Consider the following 13,070-nt stretch of genomic DNA (forward strand, 5'->3'; position numbering starts at 1 on the left):
TTTCATTAGAGTACTATGAAGGATAAAACTAGTTCCACTCCCCCCTCCCCTCCCCTTCCACCCCGTATAAGAGGACATAAAAAAGGGCAGTAGTTGGTAGAAAACGGTTTCTTTCGTTGAGACTTTTAATTAAATTAGAATACAATGAGAGATAAAATTAATTTTTAACCTGTTTTCGTAATTCTGCATTTCTATTGGTCGTAAAATTGTATCGTAATGTAAATCTGTATCGAAATGACTATCATTTAACTACAGATAGCAAATGTTTCATATACCAATTAAAGTATAGAAGTAGACAAAAGTATATTATTTACTGCAAGACAGTGAACTTACCTATCCCGGAAAGCTTGAAATTAATATCTGACTATTCTGCATCAATAATGCTAATTTTATTTTATTTTTTTTTTATTTATTTATTTGCCTTTATTTTTGAGTGTCCGGGGGTAGGCATTTGTCTGTTCTTGGGACGGCGTTACTCGTTTTCGTCATCTTGCCATAGTACAGCCGCGGTGTCCAAACTGCTACCTCCTGCCTGAAGAATAAAGTGCCGCTAATTTTATTTGATTCAATTGTTACTTAAATAAATTAAAAATTAAAATAAAATTTAAAAAAAAAATTAAATAAAAGTTTGAGGCGCCGAGAAGTCGTGGAAAATGACAAAATTTAACTAGAAATACGTGACATCCGCCAGTGTCAATCTTGCTAGGTAGCGTCTTTTCTAGTGACTTTCTGGGAAATTGGTCCAAAGGGATAGATTTGTAGTGTGGTCACTATTCAGCGTTTAGAATAGAATTAAATAACACTAATAACATTTTTTATATTTGATTAAAATGACATATTGAAATTATCACCATGTAAACTAAAAACAAACGTCCAGATCCACCCATGGAGATCGCCACAGTTACTCCCCCGCATTCCAGTGCATGCTAATGCACGATTAACGTCACCGTCAGCGATTTTGCTTCGTTGCGTTTGATAACTTCTTCCCGCTTTTGTATCATTGGGGTATCTGCGAATCTCACCTTAGGTTTATCTGGCATTTCGATGAAACTATGCGGTGTCGGGTCAGAATGTGAAGAAAAGTATGGAGTTGTAATCATTACTCTCGCCAAAAGTATGGTTTTAGTCGGTTGATGGAAACATGTCTGAGTTTGCCTTTAACTTCTTATAGTGAAATATTTATCATTTCGATCTTGCACTTCATAGGGGCACTTCGTATGGGGCTGTAATGGAGATCGTACGTAGTCCCTTACCAGTACGTGTGAAGCAGCTAGACAAACTCTCGAAACACAAAGATGTTGGATTGTCCGGCGTGGTTAGTCGCAGGAATGGGTCTGCATTCATTGAATGTTTGGCGTAATTGTACCACAAACTCGTGATTGTAATTGATGAGAGCTCTGGTCGCAAGGTTACGAAGCAACTGGTAAATTTATAGTTGTCCAAGTATTACCAGTTCTGCCGACGTTGCAATTGAAGTCCTCTCGGAATGCGTGGCGTAGTCCTAACAAGACAATCGGAAGTATCCGTGTCCAGTCTGGCTGGTTGGACATTGTAATTGCGTCTTCAAAGTCCTATGCATCTCTCGATTGAAGACCGTTGGCTTGCGGGTTGTATTGCAGTTGTTAGCGTTGTCGTTTAAATCCTATTTAATTACCGAGTCAGAAAAATAAGGCCGATTCAAAATGGCGACCTTAGGTCGTGACAACGGTAGTTGGTGTCCCGGAACGTGTTATCCAATTGCTCAAATACGGGCACGATGCTACTAGTTTCTGCTCGGATTGTCTGCAACGGGTACTGCCTCGACCCATCGGCGATATCGGTCGATTAACGTTACGCAGTATCCGCTATCTTCAGACTTTTGTGGTAGTGGGCCCTATATGGTCTAGATGATGTGTTCAAAATCTCCTGATATTTTCTGGAAAATTTTTCCAACTTGCGATTTTTACGTGGCGTGTTAATTTTTGCAATTTGGCAGTTGGGCGCACGTTTTTTGTCCAGTGATGGATGTCGCGTTTCATATTATGCCATACAAAATTTTTTGTTATAGTCTTTATGCCGGATCTTATACCTGGGTGAGCTAATTTGTGGACGCTTTCAAAAACTGTTCTTTGGAACTTCTTCGGTACGTACGGGCGTTGGTGTCCTGTTGAAACGTCACAGTAAATTGTTTTATTTGTTCCAAGTATCGAGATCCGTTTGAGTTGCAACGTTGTACTTCCTTGTAAAAGTTTTGTGAGCTGTTCATCCGTCGTTTGTGCATCTGCGAGCTCCTCATAATTAATGGTACTAGGAATTGATAATTGTTCCACTCGCGAAAGTGTGTCCGCTACCACGTTATCTTTACCCGAAATATGTTGGATATCTGTGGTGAATTGGAACACTAAATCGAGGTGTCTCTGTTGTCTTGGGGATGCCTTCTCCGGTTTTTGTCGGTAGGCATATGTGAGCGGCTTGTGATCCGTAAATAATGTGAACGGACGGCCTTCTATTATGGGTCGAAAGTGTTTAATGCTTGAATACGCTGCCAATAATTCCCTGTCGTATGCGCTGTATCGACGTTGCGTGTCGGTAAGTTTTGCGGAAAAAAAACTGAGGGGCTGCCAATGGCCTCGTACTGCCTGCTGGACGACTGCACCAATCGCTATGTCCGATGCGTCTACCATTACTGCTAGTTTAGCTTCAGGTATTGGGTGAGCCAAAACTGTTGCTTCTGCTAGTTGTCGTTTGGTCTCTTCGAATGCTGTGCGACAGCTGGTGGACCATTCTATCTTAGTTTTGTCATTTTTTTTAGAACCTTTCAAAAGATCAGTGAGTGGTGCTTGGTTTCGAGCAGCTTGTGGTAAAAACTTTCTATAAAAGTTCAGCATACCTAGGAATCTTCTTAGGTCCTTAACGGTTCGTGGTGGTTTATAATCTACGATGGCTTGTACACGTCCCTGTGCCGGTCCAATTCCATTCTCATTAACAGAATGTCCGAGAAATGTAACTTCGGGTTGCCCAAATACGCACTTTCCTGTGTTGATGACAAGGCCATACTGTTGAAGACGTTGGAAAACTTGTTCGATGTGTTTCAGATGTTCTACTTCGTTTGTAGAAGCGATTAAAATGTCGTCAATGTAAGAAAAACAAAAATCTAATCCGCGTAAAACCGAGTGTATAAACCGTTGAAATGTTTGTGCTGCATTTCGCAAACCGAATGTCATGCGAGTAAATTCAAACAACCCGAACGGTGTTGATATGGCGGTTTTGGGGACATCGCTTGGTTCAACTGGTATTTGATGATACGCTCTCACTAAATCCAGTGTGGAGAAGATCTTGCATCCATTCAGATTGTGTGTAAAATCACTTAGGAGTGGTATGGGGTACCTATCGGGGACTGTGACCGCATTTAGACCACGGTAATCTCCACAGGGTCTCCACTGGCCGTTAGTTTTCTTAACTAATTGAAGTGGACTGGCCCATTCGCTATCCGATGGCCGGCAAATTCCTTGGGACATCATGAACTCGAATTGATCCTTAGCGATTTTCAGTTTTTCCGTAGAAAGTCTTCTTGTTTTTGATGTTACTGGTGCACCTTTAGTTTCAATAACATGTGTAACGTTATGCTTCACAGTGTCGGGCGAAAATATTTTCTCCACTGTTATATCTTTGAACTTACGTAGTAATGTTACGATGCTGTGGTTGCCTATGTTATCTGAGATAGGAGTGAGAGACAATGGTGTATTGATTTTAGATATTTGTGCGAGTGAATGAATTGAACTTAACGGGTCGATGATGCGTCGCCGTTTTACATCTACTATTAATCCATAATAATGTATAAAATCTGCACCAATTATGGGTTTCTTCACATCCGCGATAATAAATTTCCAGTTGAAATTTCGACGTAGACCTAGTTCTAGACGTATAGTACGTGTGCCATATGTGTGGATTGTTGAATGATTCGCTGCGTATAATGGCGAGCCGCGGTTGCACTCATTTTTTTCTTTGACATTGGCAGGTATTACGGAAACGTCAGCACCGGTGTCAATTAAATAATGGTTTCTCGTTATCCGGTCATAAATGAATAAGCGGTGAGTGAAGGGACCGTCGCATACCGCTATTTGGGACGGACCTGTTAGTTTTCCGCAGTTGTTTCAAATGCACATGGTTTTGTGCATTTCTTTGCCCTTTCTGCAAAACGGCGGTGGTAATAACATAATCCCTCCGGTGGTGGAGTAGCATTAGATCGTTCCCTCGTTCTGCTTTTCGATCTGTTTCGCGGAATAGGGTTCCTGTGTCCACGAAGTTTGTTCAGCTCACGAAAAATATCGCGTTTGAATTCTTCTAATTTCTTATCTAAATCGGTTTCATGATGGGTATTCATGCGTGATGAATTTGATTGCACTTCACGTGTGGCGACATCTGTTACTACCGAGTTAGAATATGTTTCAACAATTTTATCGGCCATGATGGCCAAATTGTCTAACGATTCAGAGCTAATTGCTAAAACTACTTGTACTTGTTGGGGAAGCCTCTGTAGCCACAGTTTCTTTAGCAACTCATTGGAGATACTGGTACCGGATAGCGTCTTCATTTCTCTGAGTAACTGAGTTGGTTTACGATCGCCCAAGTCAAGATCGCGTAACAGTTTTTGTAGCTTCGTATCTTCCGATTCCGTGAGGCGGGATATAAGTGCATTTCGAAGTGTATCAAATTTATGGTTTTCTGGTGGTGATGTGATAATGTCGCTTACCAGTTTTAGTGCTTTTTGACTTAATGCAGCTACGATTGTAAAATATTTTGTGGTATCTGCAGTTATGCGCGATAGCTCGAACTGGGCTTCTACTACTTTGAACCACAAGGCTGGATCTTCCTCCCAAAATACGGGTGGTTTGACTGTAATTTTCTCGATAGCTGTGCTCGTAACAGAAGTCGATGTACTTGGCGGTAAGATTGGAGTATTCGTTTCGGATGCATCATTGTTATTTGCCATTTTAAACGTAAAAATGCAAACGTTTTACTGTTTGATTTATATAACGTTTATGGAGATATAACTGTATGCCTGTTCCTGTCAGTAGATAATAACTGTTATTTTCCTTGTTTCTTAATGACGGTGTGTTGTTTATCGAGGGTCACCAATGTAGTGTGGTCACTATTCAGCGTTTAGAATAGAATTAAATAACACTAATAACATTTTTTATATTTGATTAAAATGACATATTGAAATTATCACCATGTAAACTAAAAACAAACGTTCCAGATCCACCCATGGATCGCCACAAGTATGTACGCACTGTCGTACTATTCAATTAAAGAACTTATTTTCGTACTTCCGAGACTAAAGTGACAACTTCACTCCATTATGACAAGTACTGAAGTGTCACTTTTTGTCCCGCCGGGATTAAATTTTACGAAAATCCCGGAAGGATGAAATTACTAACAAAGCAATTTCAGTAGGTTGTTCCACATTTTGTATGCGGCACTATTTCTTAAACGCATCGTACTGCTGTTCATATAGTTTTTTGGATTTCGGCGGTATCAATTCTTTACCTACTTTGGCTGCTTTTTATCAATATCAAATACACCTTTGTCACCAACCACCAAAATTATGACACTAGCAATGACAGTTCCTATGGTAACTTGTTGAGCAGCGATTTTTTGAAAGAACGCGTTCTCTAACTCCATACATATTAAGTGTTTCAGTTTCGGAAGTACGAAAAATATCGTATATACCTTGCGACTGAAGTAGTGTTCTTAATCCCTCAGGTAAATTATGGCCCTCCCTTCGGTCGGGCCATAAACTTTACCTTCGGGATTAAAAGTACTACTTCAGTCCCGCGGTATATAATATACTATTTCGTACTTCCGAGACTAAAGTGACTTCACTCCATTATGACAAGTACTGAAGTGTCACTTTTTGTCCCGCCGGGATTAAATTTGAACGAAAATCCCGGAAGGATGAGATTACTAACAAGGCAATTTCAGTAGGTTGTTCCACAATTTGTATGCGGCACTACTTCTTAAACGCATCGTACTGCTACTCATATAGTTTTTTGGATTTCGTTGGTATCAATTCTTTACCTGAAACCGTCAAGAAAATCTAAATTTCAGGGCTATTTTGACATTAGAAAGTTGATATTTACCTGACTAGTACTGTAATATTTTTGCCTGACTCCCATTACAGTCCTAGTACTTGCAAAATAACAATTAGATCGTTCATTGAATAAGTTATTCAATCAACGTTGGATAATTATAATGCAGACTATGTGGATATTTTTAAATATTAATATACCTACACAAAGGATAATGGTTTTTTAATTAATAACAATTAATGGAATATGTGTGGAAGTAATTATTCCTTTAGTTTTGCGCCAGTCATTAAAAGGTTTGTATGCCTTTTCGTGCTTTCTTGACTTTGTGGGGAGCGAATATTGCACTACGGCGGCCGCATCTTCGGCTACATTATAACAACGTCTCGCGTAGGTACTCTTCTTCACTGATACCTGCTTTTGTATGTACCTAGTTATAAAGACTGTATAATTGAAAAGTACAAAGCATAAACTGCAAACTGCATTAAAAATGACTGATTGTTTTAATTATTTTGAAATCTCTATGGAAACAATTACCTAATGTCATTTTGGCATGCGTGATTAGGTATCAAAATTTCACACATATGAATAATTTAATTTGGAAAAGTTATCTACATGTTGCGGTTTCAGGTAAAATTTTATACATAATACGTCATGAAAGTGAGTCCACCTGACTTGGAGGCATTAAAAAGATACTCGGACGCTACGCGTCCTCGTACTTTTCAATAAGCCTCCGCTTCATGTAAACGACCACTTTCATGACTTATTATGTAAATAACTATTACCTACTTTGGCTGCTTTTTATCAACATCAAATACGTTTTTGTCACCCACCACCAAAATTATGACACTAGCAATGACAGTTTCCAAATTATTTTTGTTACCATAGCATAGGGTTTGTCGTACCAACGAAGCGTTCCTATGGTAACTTGTTAAGCAGCGATTTTTTGAAAGAACGCGTTCTCTAACTCCATACGTATTAAGTGTTTCAGTTTCGGAAGTACGAAAAATATCGTATATACCTTGCGACTGAAATAGTGGTCTTAATCCCTCAGGTAAACTTTACCTTCGGGATTAAAAGTACTACTTCAGTCCCGCGGTATATAATATACTATTATTACCTGCCTTTACACCTCAAAGAACATAAAGCGGTCTACTTTCCCCTTTCGTGAAATGCTGTCTTCCTACAAAACTTTTCATTTTGTACCACAATAATTTAATTAGAATTTTCGCTGAGTAAAGATGCTAGCTTTAGCTTCAATCATATACACAAGCAATCACATCACAACCTTTTATGTACTTTACCTAACTTTACAGTATATTCAATAAATGTCCTAGTTATCGGATCTTGAAATTTGTAAGATATAGGGTTAGATGATAGAGTAAATTCTATGGTTAGATGGAGACAAAGTTGCGCATTTCGGGGACGAATCTAAAAACCTTTAGAAACTGATCTTTCTAGTATGGTAGTAGCGGATTTGTATACCACAAAATGTGAGTATATAAGTGGAGAAGCCTGATTACTTTCACAAACACGAACTTTCCGAAACAGATTTGATGTAACATTGATTTTAAAGGGCCAAATCGTGGATTACATACATTTCAACTTTTTGACATGAGAGTGGGCGAGGAGAGAATGGATGACATTTATAATTGATTTTTACGCAGAAATGGAGAAATAAAAGTTGTCGTACCTATATTTCACGATTTTTATATACATTCCTAATATCAAATGATTTATTTATGACAGCTCGTTTTATGATAATCAGCCAGTTGAAACAAAAAACGTCCAAAGCAAGCTTCCCGCAACCCATAAAGAGCGTTTAAAAAAGCGGCAGAGCACCTCGGTGTGACTCCACGGAGTCATTGGATTTGGCCATTTTCAATTGGCTTGTTACATGTGGCATATAGGTCTACTGTGCAAAGTTTGAACCAAATCGGTCCAAGCGTTTGACAGTTATTGTATTCACAGACAGACGGACACCATCGACTCCCCTATAAAGCTTGCATCCCTTTGCTCTGCCGCTTAATAAAGTTACCACCATGGTTACAACTTCGCACGACAAGACTACGATACTTTTGCGAGACTCGCACGAGACCGGACACGAGCCTTTTTTGCCGCGAAACGGGACTTGAGACGATACTGGATTGTTAAGTATGCGAGGCGAGACGACATTTTTCTTTAGTCTCGTGTCAGTGTGCATCACCAGTTCAAAGTTTGCTATTAAACATGGTATAAATCTCACTAAAAGGTATTTTTATTTCAATTAACAGAGCCCCCTTACCAAGATAACAACTCCTTTAGGGGCGCACCTCACAGAGAAACACTGGGGTAATTAATAGCATGATAAATTGTAAATGTGTTAAAAAAAGTGGTTCTGCCCGGGATCGAACCGGGGACCTTCTGCGTGTAAAGCAGACGTGATAACCGCTACACTACAGAACCAGATATCCTTTATGTTGTTGCATACTAAGTTTCCCGTGCAAGTTCGTTTATACCAATTTATAATAGCTATTTATGTAACAAGTGTCCTTGGCGCACTAGACGTGTATTTGTCCAATGAGCGCAATGAGTGAAAACTAACAAGAATTTTATTCAATTGTTAGGTCTTAGTTATACGATGTATAGGTTGGCCATCTATGTAACTGCATGGCTGAATACTTTCAGCAATGGAAAGGCGGAGGGGAGCAGATATAAAATAATATACTCCAAGCATTGGTAATAAATATACAATGCTCCAAGGAACTAATTTACTAACAAACGAAAAAAATGTACAAACATGAGCAAAAATGATGACAAAACTGAAAACTATTGTAACGTGATTTATAAATTCGGGTTCGATTTATATCAATATTTATTAAACAAAACTAAAACACTATAAAAACTGTACAATTTATATCGACTATTTATATTACATTACACACTTCGCAATTTATATCAGATTTTCGCGCTCAATGTTTCGTTCGTATTCGATCTCGTTCGGTAGTAAACTGACTGCGATGTTCGGGCCGCAACCATTTATACACGCAAGCAATGTAAGTCCAGAACACTCGCGTAATTACCAGATACGTCGCAAACATTCCCACTATCGCGCGCCTAGAAAATTCCAGAGCGCCAAAGGCGACGTCACGTCTGGAGCGTTTCCGTTACACTATATAAACGAACAATAGTATACTGATCCTTATCCTTTACAGTTTATACTGTTTAGGTATAGTGATTTTGTATTGTTGTCCGTCCGTCCGCCCGTTTAATAATTTAGTTGATCACCTAAAGAAGTCACTTATTCAGCGCCGCCCGAAGTTAATGCTGCCACTTACGACTGGCAGACGAGTGATTTTATTTCTAGTTTTCAACATACTTTTGCTACTAGATACACCATGTAGGTACTATTCAAAAAATTGTGCATATTTGGTGGCGCTCTTGTCATTCGATACTACTTTTAAGAACTTATAGTGAATATACTAGAGTCAATTGATTCAGAGAATATTGCACCCGTCAAATTGTGGCTGACATCAATTGTTTACAGCGCAATTAGGCGTAATAGTAAGCACCACATGGCGTATTTTGAGCTCCGTGTTAAGAAACAATCAACTTATTTGGCACAGAAGTTGATGATGGTGATGTGATCTGACATTGGATGCAACGACTTAGGTGCATTTACAAGGGTACAAGGCTTCATTTGCATCAACTAAAACTGAATTTTCATTTGACCCACGGCTAGCTCAGTAATAAAAATGTGTTCTATTCCCCTAATCTTGCGGAAGTTTGAACCTCTTAAAACCTGAAATTCAAAATGTAATGCTCTGGGGGGGATTGAACTGTAATAAGTACGCATGTGAACTTGGTCACTCCTAACGTAGTATGTGACCGCTCCCTAAAATCAGCTTACAATTATCGCAATTATCCGAAAATAAAGTTCTCGCACACCAATGATACGTGCCAACTCTTTGTAAGTCTAAACCTGCCGAAAACCCAGACTCGCTAGCTTTGATACACTTAACTAAATGTAAATGTTCAGCCCAGGTGATTACTTATATATAAATAAGATATAACTTAATCTAACGTCGATTATAGACAAAAAGATAAACAAATTGTCTAAATGAACTACCTGGCGTTAACAGTTACGACAAAGGCAAATGCACTTAACTAAGCATACTTCTGTAACTTTTGTATTCAAAATATCAATTGTAGAGCAATTCATCATGGCATTGACAAAGATAAACAAGATAAACTAACGACAAAAGCGATTATCAACCGGTTACTTGCACGTTTGCAATTTCCGGTAGTTGAGATAACGTTTGCTAAGCGATTTATATTACCCCCTTCGCAAAAATCAGACCATCATTTCAACGACAAATGCAAAAGTGATCTTTTTCACAATACCAATGGTACCAACTACTCCAAACACACTAAGAGCGTATTCAGTCATCATCCAAACCAAGAGTACATTCAACGAAACAATGAGACGTTACAAGATATTGTTCGCCGATGATAATACAAGGCATTTAATTAAAGGTTTATAGATACTTGACTTATGGTCACCACAGATTATTTTAAAAATGTTTATTCGTGTAAAGAGGGTTGTTTAAATTTCAAAATTAGAATCCTAAGAATAAAAGTGCTGCCTATTTGCTTATTTAACCGGCGTGTTCGTGGATTCAATGATGCCAAAGTCGACAATCTTGTGGATTTCACTTTAAATGCGCTGTACTAAATGCAAAAGCTAAACTTATTGGTAAGGATCGAGTTAACTTTCTAACCCAAAGTAAGCAGATAATCTTGGCAAGAACATCGTAATGAAAAAAATCAAATAACAGTCAGTCGTGTAAAGGCATTTAAACAAGCACACGGCGCAGTACTAAGGGAATAATCTTGTTTCGTCGACATCATTATTTCCTTTTCTTCTTACATTATCACGGAAAGGCTCTTTTACTTTCCCTGTTCACAATCATGGGTTAGAGATAACGAAATATGTCGATATTTAATAAAAAGAAATGTTAGAAAAGCGCTGCTGATATTCCGGTTTGAAGTTGAAACGGACAGAGATGTATGTTTTCTGGCTATTAATAATTTTTAAAAATTGTAACGTAATTAAAAGTGAAAATTAGATTTTGCAATACCCACTTGAAGAAGGAAATGATGTGATTAGCCGAATCATCTGAGCATAAAATTAAAAATGTTGAACATGCTTGTCGCGAATTGCAAGACCATTACGCAAATCCTAAATGTTTATTCTTTTAAGGCGCTTTCTTTCTCTAAGTGCTTCATTTTGAAATTGCAAGTGTAATAGCATTGAATAAGTAAAGTAATGGTAATAGTAACACAGCGAAGTACAAAAATCTCCCTATATCGGTATAAATACCCACTTCAATAACTTTCCCTACGGTACCTATTGCATACACGTCTGCGAGAATCAGAAAAGGTTCGGATACATTTAACGTTATCTTCACAATTTAATGTAACTCATTATAAAGTCCCTGGACCCTCACCGTTATTGCAAAACATTGCTCCTAACCTGCGCTCACAAAAGATTTAGCAAACTATATTTTACGTGAGTGTGGTTATGTAAGTATATTCAAAGGTAAGTAGTAAGATATCACGACCGAGAAATTATTTTATTTTTCATTTGCCTATTATATGTCAATTATATCTGTCATATGTGATATATAAAACAGTTTATTACGCCCAAGGGCATAATTAGAGGGCATAATGGATTGTCATCTCATTATGCCCTCAAACGACCTGTCAAATTGATTGATGGAGTTATATTATGTAATAAAAAAAGATGCTACTTGATTCGTATGAATCACTTTAATGTTGGGCAAACAATAATCATGACATTTGTATATTGGAAATGCATTCTTTGGAAGAATGAAAAATAAAATGTTGTATGCACCTCAGGCATTACTCAATATTATTTTAACCCTCGGGCGACTTACAATCCCTCGGGCCGGAGGACCTCAGGCTCTGTCGCCCTTGATGCATAAATAACTATTATTCACAATCATATACAAGGGTGGCAATTTGAAAACTTACCACCCCCCATGTCTTAGTAAATAAACGAGATATTTAAAAAAATCAAAACCCGTTTCAGTAATTCGGAGGGGGAATCACAATGACATAGTTGGCGACGCACCCCTTCCAACCCCCTGCGCCCCAGCCACCCCAATTTTTAAATCTTAAATAGTGACCCCCCATGTGTGATACGTCATTGGAAAGCTCTGAAAAAATGCTTTCCAACCATACCAAATAGCGTTACATTTAGCTTAGTAATTATCGTGCAAATCAAAAAAATAAACTAATATGATACATTTTCTAAAGTTGGCTTTTATTTCAATAAATGTTCAAAATGGTTTCCGTTATTGGTAAGACAGTAGTATAATCTATTCTCAAACTCTTGTCGAACCTTTTCAAATGTTGGTTTTGCAATATTTCGACATTCTTGAATTATTCTCTGTCTTAGTTCGTCTATGTTCGTTGGTTCCGTTTTAAATGCGACAGATTTCAAATGTATCATATTACTTTATTTTTTGATTTGCACGATAATTATGCTTATTATAACTTTTTTCGACCAATAGAATTAATTTTTTTTACCTAATGAGATTTCTAGAAACCCAAAATGCGAGATACCTAACACTTAGGTATAGGTATTAACGGAAAATTCACACATACTCTACAGTTCTCATGGCCTATAGTTAGATTGACAATGACGCATGCAAAATAAACAAAAATCCTCTTGTAATTTTAGGTAATTCATCTTATCTCGCGATGGTTTGACGTTTCCAACTTTCACACGCATTCAACTGACCGGGGTGGCGCGGCGCTCGGAAACCATTCCCCCCAAAAATTCGCACTACTCTTGAAGTCAAAATGAGAACGTTTGGTATAACTTTAACAATTAAGGAGATATAGATAGATTTTTGAAAATTTTGTTTTTGTTTTTTTTTCTAATAACTTTCAATCTGGTCCGAATTATAATCATCAAAAAAACATTTAAGGACA

At 37.9% G+C, this 13,070-nt stretch overlaps 1 non-coding gene across 1 annotated transcript; it reads right to left on the minus strand.

Moving 5' to 3' along the window:
• Window positions 1-8,440: 8,440 nt before the first annotated feature.
• Window positions 8,441-8,513, minus strand: Trnav-uac. The gene has a single exon. It is a non-coding gene; the product is annotated as a tRNA-Val (tRNA).
• Window positions 8,514-13,070: the final 4,557 nt, after the last annotated feature.

The sequence above is a fragment of the Photinus pyralis genome, unplaced genomic scaffold (genome assembly GCF_008802855.1).
Source record: "Photinus pyralis isolate 1611_PpyrPB1 unplaced genomic scaffold, Ppyr1.3 Ppyr1.4_LG3a, whole genome shotgun sequence".
NCBI lineage: Eukaryota > Metazoa > Arthropoda > Insecta > Coleoptera > Lampyridae > Photinus > Photinus pyralis.